Below are 17,004 nucleotides of genomic sequence, written 5' to 3'. Positions count from 1 at the left end.
CCAATGTGATCCCAGTGATAGCCAGAATGTTAGCAAGAATTGTTCCAAATAGGTCACTATTATGCATGGCATAGCCAGAACATTGCCAATAATGGACACAATTGGTCAGGTATGGGCAAATATTATGCCTGGGCTAGTAAAAATGTTGTCAAGAATATCACCAAATTATCAAGGAAGCCTTATAATATGCCAGTGATGACCAGAACATCACCAGGAATGGCTCCTATATATCAGGGATGGTCCATCATTATGCCTTGGGTAGACAGAATGTTGATAAGAATGTTACTAACATGTGCGATTTAGGCCACTATTATGCCACAGATAGCCATAATCCCTCCAAGCATACACAATATATGTCAAGGATAGCCTTAATGATTAAAAGAATGTTCATAGTGTCTACTGTTTCACCACCAACATGGAGAGCTCCAACTCCCTAAGGAAGGATAAGACTTGCTTGGCACACTACGAAAGTATTAAATTAGTTAATTCTTAACCTCTGGATTTTTAGCTAATAAAAGTGAAAATTGTGCTGAAACTCAGAATTTAGCACTATTTTTTCAAACCTGATTTGCGGATAAACCCCCATCCCCTTCCTGAAATTCCCTGGAGGGGTCACCTCTCTACCTTAATTTACTCCTATTAAAGGTAGCTATTTACGTTCACGTGCTACTACTGAACGTTCTGTATCTAACAGAACTGCAGGGCCAACCCTGGACACAGCAGCTATCACAAAGGTGATTTCCACTTTCATTCATTCAAATAACTTTATTTCAGCCAAAACAAAACGATTAAACAATAAATAACATACATTGGACATACATAACCTCACTTCAACATTAAGAAACCACATTTGGCAACTACAAATGATCATATTTAACAGCGTGTGACTTGGTCCAATTATTCCTAAAATTCCCCAAAATAATTTCATATACCAAAAATACAATGGTCAGTCACATGAAAAAACTATTTTAAATGAAACTAAAACATTTTAGAATCTTAGAACAATTGTAACAATAACAACTCATCTTCTTGCTCGCATCAGGCCCAAAATAGAATTTATAAAAAGGGTTGTATAATTTACAATCACAATGGAAAATTGTTTCTAATTTAAAATTTTAAGATCACATTACAGCAATATCAACCCTTCTGTTTGACCACATGAGCCCCAAACATTTAACAACCGTGCAGATGTACAAAGGGGCTGGTTCTGTTCTCAATATCCTTAATGCTACCTGATGACTTAGGGTATCCTACGGCCTACACCTTTGAGCAATCCAAGAAGAAAGGAACTTGGCTTAAGCAGGGTATAAAAAAAAATACATGTGGAATGGACTTATCACTTTCAAATATGAGATTTGTTAGTTTCAAGGGGAGAGTCAGAAGAACACTTAGGGGGTCATTCTAACTCTGGCGGGCGGCGGAGGCCGCCCGCCAGAGTTCCCCCCTCCAGAATACCGCACCGCGGTCATAAGACCGCTGCGGTTATTCTGTGTTTCCCGCTGGGCTGGCGGGCGACCGTCAGAAGGCCGCCCGCCAGCCCAGCGGGAAACCCCTCCCCACAAGGAAGCCGGCTCCGAATGGAGCCGGCGGAGTGGGGAGGGTGCGACGGGTGCAGTTGCACCCGTCGCGAATTTCACTGTCTGCAATGCAGACAGTGAAATTCAAAGTGGGGCCCTCTTACGGGGGCCCCTGCAGTGCCCATGCCGTTGGCATGGGCACTGCAGGGGCCCCCAGGGGCCCCACGACACCCCATACCGCCATCCTGTTCCTGGCGGGAGAACCGCCAGGAACAGGATGGCGGTATGGGGTGTCAGAATCCCCATGGCGGTGCAGCAAGCTGCGCCGCCATGGAGGATTCATTTGGGCAGCGGAAAACCGGCGGGAGACCGCCGGTTTTCCTGTTCTGACCGCGGCCAAACCGCCGCGGTCAGAATGCCCTGCGGGGCACCGCCAGCCTGTTGGCGGTGCTCCCGCCGACCCTGGCGGTTAAGGACCGCCGGGGTCAGAATCACCCCCTTAATTGTCAAGTGTGTTGTTTAAATCATTGCTTCCTAATTTTTCAATGTATTCCATTTATTGTCTAGATTAACACAATACTGCTGATGGAGTATGGGTTCTTGAATCTCACTCATCGTGTATAATCAACAAACAACCTCCCCCACTGCTCCTATGGACCTTTTCCACTGGATGTAAAGAGAATATTAGGAGCCTGAATTTGAATACATTTCCAAATACAGTGAAACTAATGTGGCTCCACTAGAGTGACAGAGAGGATTGGATTTAACCTTAAGGGGTTTATGAACAAATTAGTCAATTCATAAGTCAAATCAGTCACCAGAGACTCATTTAAAGTATTATCAAGTTACACATTAATATAGTCCAGCAGTCTAAATTTAAGTATCACGAAGAACAGAAATTTAACAGCAATCCTGTAAAAAATCCAGATTTTCCAAATTAATTGTTCCATAAAGCAAGGTCCTGATTCTAAATAAAGCATCGAAAGTGGCAAAGGAAGAGAGTGCTAGCATCAAAAACCAAATTTAGGTTCTGTTAAAGCATTGACTGGTGAAGCATGAAGCCTTTCCACTAAAGGCAGGGATAATCAGAAGAGTAGAGAAGATGTCTCCTCTCAGCGAGGATAGGGTCTACTCCAGGTTAACCTATGGAACACACAATTTAACGGAAAGAAATGCCTAGAAGATTCCCGTTATTGTTTTCCCACCAAAATGAATCAGTCAGGTAACACTGCTCCTTGGGACAGGCAGGATCCCCACAAATAGATGCACGGCATCTCATCCTAGACTGTATCAACGGCCAGGCCTGTCTGGTACAGATGACTTCTCTCGACCTCATCTCAACAAGCCAAGGCTTCATCGCTGAGAACCTTACTATCAATCTAATACAAAAAAGGAAGGCTATTCACTAGCTACCCAAGCATCAGAGTCAATACCTGCAGAGAAGAGAGCAACAACATACTGGCAGACATTGTCAAAAACACAATATACTACTTGGGCCTAGTGACAGATCAAGCCAACACTAACGTTTACAATCGCTCCAGAGCAAAACTGTTAGCACGAATTAATGTGCAATCTATATTAAAGAACTCTGGTATTCATTGTGAATACATTAGTACAATTTATCTAAATATACAGACGATTTGTGTTTAGCTACGGATGTGGTCACCTAATACACTCAATAAATGCACATATACGAATATGGCTATACAAACATTCACTATATATGTGTTTGCATATAAATTAGACACAAAGATGGGGCTCTAAAATACGCGACTCTTTTCCTGTGTTTCTGTCAACAGTACTCTCCGATTTCTGGCATTTGACCTTTTTCTTCACAGCCCCTGCTGGTGGTGAGGTCCAGAAGATCGGTTAATACTCAAACCTCGGAGTACCAAACAAGAATAAAAACGGGACCTTCACAAATACAGTGTATTTGTTGTGCTCTAAACAATTGTTATTAGACTTTCCAATCAAACGCCCCACTAATACAGTTTCAGTTCTAAACAACTATGCAAATCAGAACGTAAATATTATTTTTTGACTCCTAATGTAAAAATCACTAAATTCTGAAAACAACTGCCTGACTGGGAAATATCACATAAAAGTAATGGAAAATATTTCTGGCCAACAAAGTGGATTTGTGCCTCTTTTTTGTGAGACAAAGCAGACTTTCCCACTGAAAATGTGCTTATAGTTAGTAAGCAATTTCCTTGTGACAGGTGAGCCTAAAATTATATAAATCCTCTTTATAAATTACAAGTATTTAGCTTATATGTTCAAATTCTACAAAAGCTTTTTTACATTTTTAGTAAACACGTCCAAAGTCATTCTTCATTCATAAAACTAGGAAAATTTACGAATACCTTTTATCGTGATAACATCTTCTGGCCGAGGAAGATGTTGTTGATCAATTAAATAAATAGCAATATCCGGTCAGGTTGTCATCATGCCAACTATAAATATACATGGGGCAATTGTACATATGAGACCGGTCAACAGAGATTATTTGAATATTTGTTAGTTATTCTAAAAACAATTGGATTTCACTCTTAAGAGGTTCAACAAGCCCAGCCCTAGAATATGATATGTTGAAAAATGGCTGATAGAGTTTGCATATAAACAGTAAACAAAGTATTGTTTGCATACAAACCTGCTTCGACTTCCTTGTTGCTGGTGGAGCTGACGAAAGTCTGAGTGGGATGTTTCGCAATCTAATCAAAGCTTGAGCTACTACACATTCTAATGTTACAGTGTAAATTAATAGCAAGAATAACTGCGCAAAAGATATTACGTACATTTAGATTCAGCAAAGAAAAATACATCAACTGTTATTACATGTACCAAATTCCTTCAGTGAGAATCCTAACTAACATCAGAATAGAATAGCATGTTTGGGCTTCATGCAAAACAAATTTCTTACACAAATTTGGAAAAACATCTTACTATGGCTCTATCCAAAAAACAGCGGTTGGTACCTAGAAACAAAAGCAAATAGGCATTGCAGTCAGTAAAGTCATGGTATACCAGTCCTCAACAAGGTTCAGCGAGCTGTGACAGTCTACGTAAACAGGACATCAGTTTGGTCAGCAATACATCAGGGTTCAGCATCAGAGTTCAGAAAAGGCAAATTCTCTCTAAGCAGTTCGAAAGAATATAGTTCAACTCTCAAGAAGAAAAGGGAGAATGGGGTATCTGGACAGTTTTAAAGAAAAGAGCTAAAGGCGTATCTTCTCTTGGTGCAGTCTGGCTAAGTTAGGTTTCCTAAAACTACTTTCCACATTCTAATTGGTCAGGAAATCACATGTTCACTCTTTGCCCAATAAAACTAAACCCTGAAATCTATAATTTTATTAGTATGTGGTTCACATGTCGATGATTGACTTCTCTTCTCCCACTCCCGTCATTCGGCTCATCAGGTATCAATATTGTTGCAGTTTATACTCCAGTCAGTAAGTTCATTGTCTTCTCCTGGGAAAGTCAGTCTTACACACATTACATTAAACATTGTTGCACTAGCAAGTACATCATCTTCTAGCAAGCAGTTCTCATGAGAAAGACTTTCAGCTAGAGCACATGGACAGTACAGTGGAAAATCACAGTTTAATTCTCTTAGCAGACATTTTATTAAACGCCTAAGAAAATGCAGCTTGACATGAGGCCTTGCAACTAGGCCAAGATCTCGCTCAGTTAAGGCCTGCAATTAATAAAGCTAATACATAACGCATAACTCTTAATATGGCGTATTGGTGCAGTAATCCAACATAAACTCAACATTTCATTTTAATAAGTACACTTTGTGAACATTGGTGGCCACTCTGATAGGCGCACCTTCAAATGCCTGCATTAATTTTCTCTAAGTTAACACGATTTCTATGGCAATGCAACATTCAGAATACATGAATAATCATTAATAAACTCATTAAAAATTCTGCGTTAACAGTATCTCCAGCAAAATGATGGAGGTCATAAATGAAGCTGGGGCAAGCCCAAGAGAAGAACACTCTACAATCGTCCAACAGCTAGTGCATAGTATCCAGGGAGTAGAACAGGCAAACTAAACTGAACATGAGTATAAATATTGGTCAAAACACACAATAGAAAAACAGGCCCAGTATTTTTCCCTACAGGCGATCCTTCACAATGTTTGTGACTAATTTTGGTTCTCTTCCTGCTTGCTCCTCCCAAATTGTAGGTGTCCTAAAAAATGGCAATTGGTATTCACAATTTCTTAGAGGCAACCAGGCTGTAGTAGGATTACACACCTGAAATGGTTATGGGCATTTCTGACAGCTTTATATTTCTTTGTGCTATCCGAAATTGTTATATTGGTGGGTGCATCATTATTGCCTGTAAGAAGGATCCCCGTTGTACGATTGTTGAGACACATATGGATAAAGATCTGGAACTACAATTAAACAGATGTGTGCTCTCACCTGAATGTGTCATTCATTTTCTGCTTGTTTATCTTGTCTCCAATGTAAGAGGCTTCTTATTTTAGGTGACTTCAATGTGCATATTGACAATGAAACAGATTCAGAAGCACAGCTATTGCCGGAGGTAAGAAGCTCTTTTGGTAGGTGCAAAGTGATCCGATCCACACAAATATTAAAGCGCATAGACTAGACCATATGTGAACGGAGGGATTGCTGGTCCATCTAAGTGAGAACTGGCCTCTGCCATGATCACAAAATTATTTAATCAAATTCGGCCTCTTTAAAACTAGTATGAAGGTTTCCCCGTCGAGTACACTGAAAAAAGGAAACCCGACCATACAAGAGAATCCCTTATCTGTTAATAGCTGAGGCAATACGCTCTGCATTAAATGCTGCATTGATTCAGCTCTAAAAATTCCCTTCTGTAATTTAGCTCTCAACTTTTTTTCAATAAGACACCGACAGTTTCTCCCTTGCACTTCATGTGAATTTTGGGAAGATAGTTGGCTTTCAGAGGACATGAAAAGGACTATAAATGCCAGCGAGAATGCAAATGGGTTTCATTTTATAAAGAGAATGATCTGTACCTTTACAGATAACAATTAAAACAACATAAAAGGAAAATCTTCCAAGCTAAATCACAATACACCAGCAAATTATTTATGGACACCTCAGATCCAACTAGGGATCTTTTTAGATGCCATTACTAATTTACTTCATCTTGTTGCTCATCGTAACGAGTCCCCATGGATCATAACCTCTGTGATGAAGTGATCAATCACTTTGTATGAAAGATACAAAAAATATGTGCGGATTGAAAACTCTGTTCCCTAAAACAACGCCATTGGCCTCAAAGAGTAATCAAATTACCTTGCAATCTGTCCTATATGATCCCCTGTAAGTATTACCGAATTGGAAGAGGTTCAAAACTCACTTAAGAAGACAAAATCAGGGTTTACGGAGGTCACTTGACCACCTGTGTTTTTGCTATCATGTTGCACTGTACTTTTGCCAATGGTGAGCTTTATCACTTTCAGTTGCGTCCATTCCAAAGGAATGGTAAAAATGGTTGCAAAGCCCCTTTTAAAGAAGGATAATCTGGATAATAACAATGCGGCAAATTACACTTTTACTACTTATGATTAAATCACTCAGCAAATCTTGGCTAAACAAATAACTGCCCTTTTAAAAGACAATGATTTGCTAATCCCATGGCAATTGGGTGTCAGTGCCGGTGGGGGACGGAAACAGGTCCTGCCCTTGTCTTCAAGGAGATTCAATCTATCACTGACCAAGACGATTCAGCTTTATTGTTACATTCTCTGTAAGCGGCATTGAATATTGTCGACTGGACATCTTACTTATACCATTAGAACAGCTAAGTATTAAAGGGCAGGTGCTGTAGCTGTTTCTTTCTTTTCATAAGGATCATGCACAAGTGGTGGTCTTAACCCCTTCTGCTCACAAGTGCAACGAATCTCCTGTGGTATACTTCAGAGTTGTTCTCTATCATGTATTCTTTTTAACATCTCTATTCTAACCCTGGGGACACTTATCAAATCCTAGTTTGCCCTGACTTTTCTTTTGTGGATTATACCCAAAGTATTCTTTAACTGGATTAAAATTCTCCAGAGCAAGCAATGCAACTACCAAACTGCCTTCTAGTGGTTCAGCATTGGATGTCACAACATTTCTTGCAGCCAAGTATGAGCAAGTCGAAACTATGACTGATAGGCAAAAACCCAAGCAGATGGATTAAGGACTTGTGGCCAACAGGATTGGGCCCCCACTATCACCCACTGTCAGTAAAATCTCTGATGACATCCCTGCTTAAACGATTTGGAACTTCAGGGCAGTGCTGCTGAGAACTGCACAGAATGCCCTTCTCAAAATACACCAGACCTGCTAAGAATTGTCCATTATGTGCAAATTAAAATAAAACAGGCCTCCTAAGAAGTGCATTTAATCACGTGATGAGTCTGATACAGTTCTATCTTGCGAATATACACTCTCTGTATTAGTAGATGAATGTAATTGCACACGCTTGCAGTCCATAATCATCTTAGTCTCAATGCGGTCAGGGCACAGTGACCAGAACCATTGTGAGACCTGCCACAAGGCCAATCGACTGTATCAGATTACGTGTGATAGGGGTATTTAAGCCTTAGAGACTTCCTCTACTTACTTGCATGTCCACTGAACCTCCTTGGGGTAGCTCCAGCCCATTAAAAGGTATTCATTTATTAATTAAATGGTGTCACCTGCTAGGACACTCTTCATCTCCTAATATTGTTCGGGCCACATAGTACAGAAGATTGAACAAGAGAACACGGAATCCTGAATATCGACATAAACACACACACACACACATATATATATATATATATATATGTGATTTATTACACTAAGGCCCATATTTATACTTTTTTTGCGCTGCGTTTGCGTCAATTTTTGACGCAAAAGTGGTGCAACTGTACAAAATACAATTATATTTTGTAAGTTTGCGCCACTTTTGCGTAAAAAAATGTCTCCCAACCCGACGTGTTTCAGCCAAAACCTTTCTTATAGTGCATTCAAGAGCTAACATAAATACAAAATTGTGAAAACTAGCATAAATTAAGAACACACACTGAGCACAGAGAGGACATGTAAAAATACACTTTAAAATACACTATACTAGACTATAGGGGTCATTATGACCCCGCGGGACGGCGTTAATATGGAGGAAAATACTGCCAACAGGCAACAGACAACTGCCAATGTCTCTATATTAAGACATTGGTGATTTGGCTAAAGCCAAACCGCCATTGTACCACACCAACCGCCACAGCAGTAACGACCGTCGGGCTGGGGACTGAAGTCTCCAGCCCGACAGTCGTTACTGCTGTGGCAGCCGTCACTTTTTCCGCCTGTGGGATTATGACCCCACTTACCGCCATGGTTTTCGTGGCAACCTTACCGCCACGAAAACCATGGTGGTAGGCACTATCAGTGGCAAGGAATCTCTTCCCTGTCACTGATAGGGGTCTTCCCCGCCCCCTCCCCCTTCCCAGATTCCCCCCACTACATACACGCACCTTCATTCACACACAAGCACACTCATACACAAACTCATTCCCACATTCATCCACGCATGCATACATCCATTCACACACACAAGCACACACACTGAAATACATACAAGCACACACGCATTTACACAACACAACATACAGGCACTCACACATCCATACATGCACACACCTACAACAGGCAACACACACCCGCATACACGCACGCACATACACACAAACCCACACACATACACACCCACACCCCGTCCCCTGTCTGAGCACCCGACTTACCTGTTATCAGGGGGTCCTCTGGCAGTAGAAGGGACGGGGCACAGCTGCCAGCAGCAGTGTCTGCCAGCAGAACACCGCCAGGCTGTATCAAGGGTCATGATACGGTTTGAGGCGGTCTACTGGCGTGGCACTGTTGCTGGCAGCAGCGCCACCTTACCGCCATCCCCAGGCATGGCCACAGCCGGATTTCTGCCAACCTTCTGCCGGATATTGTCGGAGGGGTTACTCCAGCACAACGGTGACAGATATCCCGTCAGCTGAAATCTAAATCTCATTGGATATACCACTCCACTCTATGCCACTTGCCACTCCACTCTATACCACTCTACACTGCTCCACTTTATGCTAATCCACTCAACACAACTCAACTGTACAACACTCAATGGAACAGCACTATTCCACAAAACATGACTTCACTCTATGCCACTTCACTCTATCTTATTCCACTCTATTCCACTCCACTCTATGTGATACAGCTCTGTGTCAATACATCCTGCACCACTCCACTCTAAACTATTCCACTCTACACCACTCTACTCAACACCACTACACCCTATGCTATTCCACTCTATGCCCCTCCACTGTATGCCAAAATGGCTATATGGCACTGAACTCCATGCCACTCCACTCTACGTAAACTCACTCCTTTTATGACATCCAGTCTATAAAACTCCACTCAACGCCTCTCCACATAACTTTATTCCACTCTATACCACTCAACTCTATACCACTCCTCTCTTCCCCACTCCACTTTATGCCACTCCACACTATGACACTATACTAACCTCTATGCCTCTACACTCTATGCCACTCCAATCTACCACGTGACCCTATGCTATTCCACTCTATGCCACTCAACTCTATGTTATCCACTCTACTCAGCTGTACTCCATGTTATGCCAATCCACTCTACACTATTCCACTCTTTGCCACTCTACTGTACGCTATTTCACTCCACGCTACTTGACTTTACTCGCTTCACTCAATGTCATTCTACTGTACATCACTCCACTCTATGCCACTCTAGTCACTCAACTCTATGCTATTCCACTCTACGGCACTCTACTCTACACTATTCTGCTCTATGACACTCCACTCTACACTACTCAACGCTTGCCACTCCACTGTATGACACTTCATTGTATGCAAGTCCACAGTACGCTCTTCCACTCTATGCCTCTCAAGTATGCATCACTCTACTTCACTCCACTCTCTCTATTTCATTCTCTGCCACTCCACTTTATGCTTTTCCACACTACACTACTGTACTCTATGCCACTACATTCTACACCACTCCAATCTACTCCACTCAAATGTACTCCACTGCACTGTGCTCCAGGACCCTTCATTCTAAGCAAATCCACTCTATGCTACTCCACTGGATGCCATTCCACACTACACAGCTCCGTTCTATGCTAATCCATTTTACACTACTCAAAGCCATTGCAATCTATGCTTTTCCACACTACACCACTCCACTCTATGTTGTTCCACTCTAACCTGCTCCACTTTTGTCAATCCAGTCTTCACAAGACAGCTCTGTGCCAATCCACTCTACATCATTGCACTCTATGCAATGTCACTCTACCCACTCCATTCTACACCACTCTATTCTATGCTGTTCCACTATGCACCACTCCAATCAATGGCAATCAACTCTACCCCACTACACTCTATGCCACTCCACACTACACCAGTGTACACTACTCCATTGTATACCACACCGTTATACGCCATTCCACTCTATGTTAACCCACTGTATGCTATTCCACTCTATGCCACTGTACACTATGCCACCCCACTCCGACTGTTTCAATGTATGCCACTGAACTCTACGCTACTACTCTCTATGCTATTCCACTCTACACCACTCAGCTCTACACCACTCCACTCTATTCCACTTGACTCTGCAACTCTCAACTCTACGCACTCTGTTCTATGCCACTCTACTTTCTGCAAATCTGCTCAATGCTATTCCATTCTAAAGCACTGCACTCTACACCACTCCACGGTATGCCACTCTATTCAGCTACACTATACACCACTCAACTCTAAGCAACACTTCTCCACCCAATTCCACTCTACAACACTCAACTCTATGCAAATCCACTCTACGCTATTTCACTCTATGCCACTAGATTTTGCACCACTCCACTCTACGTAAATCCACTCTATGCTATTCCAGTCTACACCACTACAATCTACACCACTCCACTCCATGACACGTTACACCATTCTAATGTATGCCATTCCACTCTCCCTCACTGCACTTAATGCCACTCCTCTACAGTCTATGCCACTCCACTCTACACCACTATACCCTATGATATCCCACTTTAAACCACTCCACTCTACCCCACTTCAATCTACACCATACCACTTGACACCACTCCATTTCATGCTTTTTGACTCTGTGCCACTTCACTTCATGCCACTCCACTCTATGTCATGCCACTCTATGCCATTCTATGCTATTCCAATCTATGTTACTCCACTCTGCTCCACACCACTCCACTCTGTGCCACATCACACCACTCAACTGTGGGTCACTTCACTCTGTGCCACTCCACTCTAGATCACTCTACTCTACTCTACTCTATTCTACACTATTCAACTCTACACCACTCCATTCTACACACTTTACTGTATTCCATTTCCACCTTACACCACACCACTCTACAGTATTCCACTCTGAGCCACTCCACTCTATGACACTGCACTCTATGTCGCCCCACTCCACTCTGCATCATTCCACTCTAAGCTACTCCATCCAATGCCACACACTTCTACACTATTCCACCCTTTGCCATTCCACATGTTGCCACTCTGCTGTATGCTGCTCCACCCTACATCACTCTATGCTACTTCACTCTATACTATTCCACTCGATGCCTCTCCATTCTACACAACTGCAAACTGAGGCACTCCACTCGATGACACTCACTCTATGCTATTCCACTCTATGACATTCCACTCTACACCTTTCCACTGTATGTAGCATACTGTACAACATGTCACTCTATGATACAATACTCCTCTCTACTGTACGACATTCCAGTCCACTCTGCTCCACTCTGCTCTACTCTACAACATGCCATTACACTATACGTTACTCCACCATATGCTACTCCACTCTACACCACTATACTGTATGCTGTTTCACTCAAAGCCACTCCTTCCCATTCCACTCTATTGCACTCCACTTTACTCTATTCCACTCTATGTCGCTCCACTCTATGATACTATTCCACCCTTTGCCATTCCTCTTATTGCCACTCTGCTGTATGCTGCTCCACTCTACGTCACTCCACTCTATGCTACTTCACCCTACACTATTCCACTCTATTCCTCTCCGTTCTACACAACTGCAAACTGAGCCACTCCACTCAATGACACTCACTCTATGCTATTCCACTCTATTGCATTCCACTCTATGCCTTTCCACTTTACAACCCTCCACTGTAACATGTTGTACAACATGTCACTCTATGGCACAACACTCCACTCTACTGTACGATATTCCAGTCCACTCTGCTCCACTTCGCTTTACTCTACAACATGCCTTTACACTCTGCGTTACTCCACCATATGCCACTGCACTCTATACCACTATACTGTATGCTATTCCTGTCCATTCCACTCTATTGCACTCCACACTACTCTATTCCACTCTATGCCACTCCACTGGCACTCCACACTACACCACTCCACTCTATGCTATTCCACTCGACACCAAACCACTGTAGCCACTCTACACCACTTCACTCAATGCCACTACACTCTACACTACTCCACTCTATGTTATTCTACTCCATGCCACTCCACTGCATGCCACTCTACCGAACACAGCTCCACTTTAAGCCACTCCACTCTATGCCACTCAACTCTAGGCTGTTCTACTGTATGACACTAAACTCTATGCCAGTCTACACCACTACCCTCAATTCTAGGCCATGCTGCTTCACCCAACTCTATGCCACTTTATGCGTCTCCACTCTATGTAAATCCACTCTATGCTATTCCATTCAACCCCACTCCACTCTGCCCTACTCTACTCCACACCGCTCAACTCTATGTCACTCCACTCTATACCACTCCCCTCTCCTCAAATCCACTTTGTACTATTCCACTTTACACCACTCCACTCTACACCTCTCCATTCAACACCAGTCTGCTGTAGGTTATTCAACTCTACCCCACTCCACTTTACGCCATTCCTCTCTACCCTACTCCACTTATGCCACTCCACTCTATGCCACTCAGTCTATGCTATTGCACTATATGCCACTCCACTCTACTCTAATTCACTCTACACCATTCCTTCTATGCCACTCCATTTTACGCTATTCGACTCTGCACCACTCCACTCTACGCTACTCCACTCTATGCTATTCAACTGCACACCACTCCTCTCTATGACACTCCTCTCTATTCCACTCTATGTCACTCTACTGTACTCTGTGGCTGCCTGCTGAATATCTCTCTTTTCTATGCTATCTCACTGTAGGTCACTGCAATCTATGCCTCTCCACTCTACGTATTTCCACTGTACACCACTGAACTCTTTGCCACGCCACTCTACATCTCTTCACTTTTTATACCTGACAGCCTTAGGGTGATCTTCCCACAAATTTTTTTCCTGCTTGCGTCATATTTTACTGATTCGTTTTTGTTGGCCTTAGAAATCAGAGAACTTTACCACTGCTGAACAGTGATAAATTGCATGAGCTCTACCCACTAAACATGGTTTGATTGGTACATCCATAACTGACATTTTTAATTTGCTTATAAGACCCTAGTAAAGTGCAGTACATGTGCCCATGGCCTGTAATTTAAATGCTACTAGTGGGACTGCAGCACTGCTTGTGCCACGGACTCAAGTAGCCCTTAAGCATATCTCAGACCTGCCATGGCAGAGCCTGTGTGGGCAGGTTACACTGCCATATTGACTTGGCATTTAAAGCCCCTTGCCAAGCCGTAAGCTCCTTGTTTATTACTTATATGTCACCCCTAAGGTAGGCCCTAGGTAGCCCATAGGACAAGGTACCATGTAACTAAAAAGGTAGGGCATGTACCTTTAAGCTTTACATGTCCTGGTAGTGAAAACCTACCAAATTAGTTTCTCACATCTGTGAGGCCTACCCCTTTCATAGGTTAAAATTGTGGATTCCTTATTACATTTAATAAACTGTAATTCCTAATTGAGAAGGAGTAGATATTTCATATTTAGTACCTATCATATTGTGATAATACATGCTCTTTAATGGTAAAATAGGATTTGTTGTTACAATTTTGAAAATGGCAACTTTAATAAGTTTGCATTTTCCTTCTCTTAGCCGTGTGTCTCAGCAGCATGTCTCCAATAGTAGACTGGGCTGGGTTACTGTGGGGCTTTGTTCATTCTCTCTAGCCCCCCCCCCCATACAAAGGCAACTTACGGGTGACTGAAGGGCCATCAACATCCTGCTCCTGAGGAACCATCCTGGGCAGGATGGAAGGGAGAAGCTGACACTTACACCTGAATGGGCAGTGTCCTGCTCCAACACAAAGGGCTGCATACTCCACTGCAGTGAGTCTGGAGCCAGAGCAGGAAGAAAGGACTTCTGTGCACTTCAAGGAGCCTTCTTTGATGTCACCCCCACTTCAATGGCATAACTCGATATAAGTACTGGACCTCTGACGCTATGACTAAAAACTGCAACTCTGGCCTTCTGCTCTGGAAGAACTGCTTTTCTGCTGTGCTGACCTGCTGAATTTTGCCCTTTGCCCTGCTGAGGAAGGTCTGGACCCATCTCACTTGAACTCAGAGTGATTCCAAGGGCTTGATGGTTTGCTTCCTGTTCTTTTGAAGACTCAGGGACACAAAAGACTTTGACTCATCATCACCTACAGCACTTGGACTTTGTTTGCTGAAAGTCTGGCCCTGCCAACTGGTGTAACCTGGTCCTGGGCCCTTGGACGTGGGTATACAGTGTTGCAACTGCCAGAACTCATGCATCTTCATCGGAACTAGTGCATCTCTGCCTTTGCATAGGTCAGAATCAGTGCATCCTTGTTGTTGCGGGGATAGCATCTGACACATTGCACCTGCAACCAGCGCATCACCATTGGAACCACTGCATCGGACCCACTGCATCGCCATCACTACAGGGCGACGTTCAAAGCATCTCATCGACTGCATGGTGAAACCAGGTGCATCAGCTTCAGAACCGGATCATCTTGAAACAGGCGCTTTATCTTCAGAACTTTGTCTCGCCATTGTTGCACCACCTTGAATACAGTGTGATGCATCACACAGCAGTCCTTGCATTGTCCCTGTAGCCGGTCCGCGTTCCATCACAGTTGGCCTGAACTCTTGACTTTGCCCCGGTCCAGCGCAATCAGATAAGCCCATAGGCGCTTATTACTTATAAGTGATGCTTGTACCTTTTAATGTTTAGAAATTCATATCTCAACTTCTACTTATTGGACTATTGTTGTTTTGTTTTTATTTTATTTATAACAATATAATCTATTTTCCTAGCTTGTTTTTTTTTGTCTTTTTGTGGTATTTCAATGTGTTGCTGTTGAAGTCTGGCACAAATACTTTACTTATTGCCTCTCAAGTTAAGCCTGACTGCCTGCCTGCCTGCCTGCCTGCTCTGTACTAAGCTACCAGAGGGTGAGCACAGGTTAATTTATGGTGTCTAACTGATTTACACTGACTAGGACTGTTGTTCCTACTTGGACAGGTTGCATACCTCTGCCAGCTAGAAAATCAATGTCTAACTTAAGTGGCAGTGGTGGGGTAGGACTTGTGTATGTGCAGTGCCATACTTTGACTTAGTGTACAATACTAGCCAGTTCTCCCTAGTTGATATTTTTTGATTTTTTTCTAAAGTTTTCCCTATTCCAATATTTCTGTTGTGTCTGTGACCTTACCTGATAGAATAGGTTTGAGCTGGCCAACTTGAAGAGCTACACTATGGCCCATCTCAACGGATTCTGCAAGCAAAGGGGATGTTTCAGAAGGGAGCTCTAAGAGAGCAGATCTCTAAATGCTTTAAGAGCATGGGTAGAAGTCCACCAGATCAACACAGATAGTAAGGAAGGATGAGGATCTAAGGAGGAATCAGAACCAGACCAGGAGGGTTTGACCACTCTACCTCTTGGAGAGGAAGGAAACGTCCTCCTGGGGCTGGAGGTCCATCCATGTGAAAGAAGCTATTTGTCACCCGGGAACCTGTCTCCAGAGGAATTAGAGGACAGGAGGGAGGGAGGAGAGTAAATTGAGTCTGGAGCTTGCAAAATTGGGGCAAGAGCAAAAGCTTTCAAGATTGGGAAAAGAACAAACTCTAGTGGAATAGTGGTTAGCTATGGAAGAAAGGTAGATGGCCCATGAGCTAAGCCTCAGAAAGCTGGACATCAGAGCCATGCAGGTGGAGTCCAGCAGCAATGGTGGAAGTGTGCCTGCAGTGTCCACTGGTAAAGTAAGGGTCCGCATCTGTTGTAAATAAAGATAATTCTTTTGTAGGCAGAAAGACATAGCCAGTTCTGCTGGTTATGATGTAAATTTATTAAGATAAAGTCACTTAGGTTACAGGTTACAATTAAATAAGTAAATGGGTAAATGTCCCACCAGGAGTGGCATTCTACTTTTCAGCCCACTCTCACAAACTGACAATCTCCCCACTCCAGCACTCATCAACGTTCCAGTGCATCAGACACACT

The sequence above is a fragment of the Pleurodeles waltl genome, chromosome 10 (genome assembly GCF_031143425.1).
Source record: "Pleurodeles waltl isolate 20211129_DDA chromosome 10, aPleWal1.hap1.20221129, whole genome shotgun sequence".
NCBI classification, from domain to species: Eukaryota; Metazoa; Chordata; class Amphibia; order Caudata; family Salamandridae; genus Pleurodeles; species Pleurodeles waltl.
Note: the sequence above shows the minus strand (reverse complement) of the source record.